Here is a 4,617-nt window from a genome sequence, read left to right as displayed (position 1 = left end):
CCATTAAATTTGTCATGAGCTAGTGGATAGCTTAAGCAACAATTGTCAATTTTATAATTAACAGTTCAGGAGAAATAGGCAGAAATGGGCTGTAGCGCCCCCATATGGCAGACTGACATGTCCTTTACAGGGTGGGCTCAGGGTCAGAATACAAATGTATAACCCAAATTTGGTTTGGATTGCTCATTGTTTAGCTGGTCAAATGGCTGCTTGATTTTGATTGGCTAATGGTGGCCAGGATTTTACAACTAATGACTGCCATTTTACTTCTCTGACCTCAGGCTTGTACATAGTACATATCTGCCAAATTTCAATTAGATTGGTTAAGGCAGTCAGGAGATATTGGCAGTTATTAGTTGTAGCGCCCCCTATTGACGAAATGTGGGCCGCATTGTATGTTGACCACATAATAGAGCAGGGAGGTTGGATTGTAAGTTTGGTTCAGGTAGGCTAAGGTATGGAGAAGTTATAGCATTCAGACTCAAATAGGCCAAATTTATGTGGGATTTTGGCATGGCAAATGGCCATAAAATAGACAAATGTCAGACTTTCTTGAATCTATTTTGATCACCTAAGTGGACTGATCGGTTTGACACCTCATTTGTCTGATTTGGTCCAATATTGTAGGACTTGAAGGCAGAAGTCAGTTTCACAAATTATGCAAATTAGCAAAAAATCTAAGTAGGCGGAGCTTCATAGTCCAAATAGCAAGTTGGTAGAGCAAAGCTGTCTGTATCAGCAGAAAAAATAATTTCAATTATAGGACTAATAGGACAGGAGCTATGGATTGAAACGCGTTGGGGGGCGCTAGAGCGCCCCCATCTGGCTGACAAGCCTGGGTCAGAGAATCTGAGTAGCGGGTAGGAATTGACATCATATTACCAATTTTGGTTGGTCTAGCACTTACGGTTTAGGCTGTGCATTCAGTTTTAGGGCGCGAAAAATAATAATAATAATAATAACTAGGGCTAGGGCTGGGGCTGGGCGAGAAGCAAGGGAGGATGGGGCACCTGGCACTGGGGGTGGGTGTGGGGGCTAGGGGAAGATTAGCACAGAGGACGCGACATGGGCTTGGAAAAGGGAGGTAATGTGCTCTGTCAACTGCCTCACAACAGCAGTATGCCAAACTTGTTGATGGTATGAATTTTCCACAAAAACATAAACAATTTTAGATGTCCTGTCATATAATTGACTATTCATGAAATGCATTGTTGCCTATATAGAAATGTTGTGTTGTGGGCCAGTACAGTGCACTGAACCTCTTTACACAGCACCACACACTTGGAAAATGTAAATTTGTAGTTGTTTATATAACATAGAATATATCATTACAATGAATTAAATGTAAGGAAATGAAGAAGTACCATCAGATGTACACAGTACCAAACTAATGTCTTGTACTGCAAAACATGCTAAAAAGATACAGATTTTCACAGAGCAAGGCTTTGATCAAAAAGAATGATGAGAGGGCGAAGAGGCAGAGACATCTATGGGCTAAGGTAAGACCATATACTGATGTCTGTCTGTGTAGTGTTGTACAGTGTACTTTCACACTGTAAAAGGAAATGTTGGACATATGTACACTGACTGTATATAATGGTATTATGTATATGATGCAATTTTTGGAGTAATGTTTATGTTTTGTGTGTTTCTTCAAACAGCTAAAATGAAGTAACACTAAACAGTCATACATGTCGATGACCTAATACCTAAGTGGGAAAGCTGAGCAGTGAGTGTGAGATGTTTATCTAGACATAGTGGATGTGCCATGACTGGGTGGGCAAAGCAAAGGTGCGTGAGTGACAGTTTTCTCACTTAACATGGGCATGTTAGTTAAAACATACCAGTTTGCAGTGTATGAGCTTATAAATTGTGTAACTAAGTATTGTCAGAAATCCCTACTACATTGTTATATTGCAGATTTTAACCTGCCTTCTCCTATGTATAACCTCAGGTCACTAAGGCACAACTGCCATGTGCTTCCCTGATGATCAAGCTAAGGGACATCTGTCTGTCCAAGCTCTGCTATACTGCATCCTTCGTCATACAGCTGTACATTGGGAGTGTGACACATCACACTGAATGCTACATGGTCAGAGGAGCAGGCGCTGACCTTGTGAGTTTGCCTTCTTCAGAGGTTTCTTCCTCTTTGGTGTAGTTGTAGTTTTACTCTGTCAGTGTTTGTCTAACTTACATGTGAATTTATGCTTTTAATCTTTTAATCTTTTCCAGCGCCTGCTGTTGATCACAATGACCCCGTGCCCACCACATCAAGTTTCGTTAACACATCACACTGCCTGGTACATTGGAACAATCAGATGGTCTGGCCTGGTGAGTTTACATATTTGAAAGATTATTTTGTCTGTGAAGTAGTTTTACTTTACAACTGCAAGTGTCTGATTGGCTGACATGCAACTTTCTGGTTTTACTCTCTTTTCCAGTGCCTTGTCTTCATATCACTGACACCATACTCACCACATCAAGTTTCCCTGCGCCCATTTTGTCGACAAGCAAAGCATTCTCTAAAGAACTCAGAGACTGCACACAGACAGAATGAATTACACACAGATACCTGAAGTGAAATGCACCAAAAATCATCTCCACACACTATAGTCTGACAGCAAAGGTACTTTCAGTAAAATGTGCTATTACTTGTGGATGTTTATTGCTATGATGCAGGGGCGCCGCCAGGGTGGGGAAGGTTAGAACAATTCTAGGGGCCCAGCACTGACATGGGGCCCTGTTAGGGGCTTTACCTTTTCGCAAAAAGGGGGGGGGGGGGGGGAGCAAAATTGTAATCTTTCATGGGGCCCAATATTTCTGGCGGCGCCCCTGCTGTGATGTCTCACAATTTTTTTTTGTAGTATTTATTGAGTTATTTTGACTTTTACTCTGCAATAACAAGATATTAATGATGTGTTGTAACACTTCTGTACTACATAATATGTTATGTAATTCACAGTCATGATGCCATGGTTAAATTGATGTCAAAATAACAGTCCAGCTTTGTTTGTGATGCCTGTGTTGACTTACATTAAATTGTATATTTAAAAGAATATTGCCATGTTGGCAGTTTTGTAGTATATATATATTAGTGCTACTATCACACTTTGTGTTCTTTATACACTGTTTATGTAAGAATGCTATGCACATCATATGCGAAATATTATGTCAATTGTGCTGGCTCAAGTATTGTGGTCTCAATGTACTTTTTCAGCCTCCTCCAAGAATGACACAAACCTAAATGTTTGGCTAAGACAGATGTATTTAATTGCAATTTTACAATGTGTATAATGTGTTTTCCATTATGTCTCTAATGAGTAATAATAAATATTATAATCATTCATACAGTCATCATTCTTAAGCATGTTAAATACACATGTAAATGTCATAATAAATTTCAATTACGGTAGGTGAAACAGGCAGTAAAGGAAATATACATATAAAAAGTATTACAATGTCCTGAGCAACATTTAAGGAAAAACATACTACAATATAATGACATTATATAGTAAATGGCCATAATGTATAACATTAGCCTGCTGTATGCATGCAGTCCCTGGTGTGGCAGTTTGACTACTGCCATTAGCAGAAGCAGCCTTAGTACACCAATATAGGATAAAATATAGAACCCTTTGGTGAAGTGCCTCAGCCCAAGACAATGTATGGTTTGTGTCAGATGGTCTAAGTAGTCGGTAGAAATAGGCACCTGCATACCTAATATTTTAAGTCTAGATCATACAAGTTAAGCTTACTTTGTACTACCTCAGTGAACACATGCCGTCTTGTATATTCAAAACAACAGTGGCTTACTACATTTGTAAAGTATTCTTCTAGACATAAGAAGCCCTAAAAGAATTTAATGGCATTAATGAAACAGAGAACGAACTGCACCTGCTGGCGAATCTATAAAAAAAAAATCCAAAGTGCAATATAAATAGAGCACGATCTCCACCTACTGGCCAATTTATTACAAAAAAGCGAAAAATCTGCAATATATACTGCCTGGCTTATAAATAAAATCTGATAATTTTCTATAAGTCAAATAGCACAAAAATGAAAGGAGCTTAAAAATATGGACTGAGGTGAAGGGAAAGTTAATTCCTTGAAAGTATTATGAAGGATATTTCAGCTGAATTAGCCAAGGTACGTATTAGACATACTAGGACAGTGGCTGTACCGCTCCAGATTGACTGATCGCCACCAAACTTGGAAGATCTGTCTGTAGTCCAGTCATACAGAAGTGAATCAAATTTTGTAAGGATCGGATGAAGCATGCCTAAGATTTAGCTGTTTGAATGAAATGGGAATGGAAATGTTGTGGCCAGCAGGTGGAGTCAGCGCTCCATTTTAGAAATGATATTAAATGCTTTCTGACCTCATTTGTAAATGAAGTCTGATAATGTTGTATAAAGCAAATTAGTGAAAATTGAAAGGAAATTAAAAATATGGACGCAGGTGAAGGGAAAGGTAACAATTGTTTGAAAGTATTATGAAGGATATTTCAGCTGAATTACCAAAGGTACGTATTAGACATACTACGACAGTGGTTGTATGGCTCCCGTTTGACTGATCGCCACCAAACTTGGAAGGTCTGTCTGTAGTCCACTGATACAG

At 38.9% G+C, this 4,617-nt stretch overlaps 1 long non-coding RNA gene across 1 annotated transcript; it reads left to right on the top strand.

Moving 5' to 3' along the window:
* The first annotated feature begins 1,056 nt into the window (after positions 1–1,056).
* LOC140582206 (uncharacterized) lies at positions 1,057–2,093 on the top strand. Its single transcript, XR_011985152.1, has 3 exons — positions 1,057–1,499; positions 1,662–1,791; positions 1,955–2,093. It is a non-coding gene; the product is annotated as an uncharacterized lncRNA (long non-coding RNA).
* Positions 2,094–4,617: the final 2,524 nt, after the last annotated feature.

This window comes from Paramormyrops kingsleyae, chromosome 24 (assembly GCF_048594095.1).
Source record: "Paramormyrops kingsleyae isolate MSU_618 chromosome 24, PKINGS_0.4, whole genome shotgun sequence".
NCBI lineage: Eukaryota > Metazoa > Chordata > Actinopteri > Osteoglossiformes > Mormyridae > Paramormyrops > Paramormyrops kingsleyae.
The sequence above is the reverse complement of the archived record's forward strand: the minus strand, read 5'-3'. Positions and strand labels throughout refer to the sequence as shown.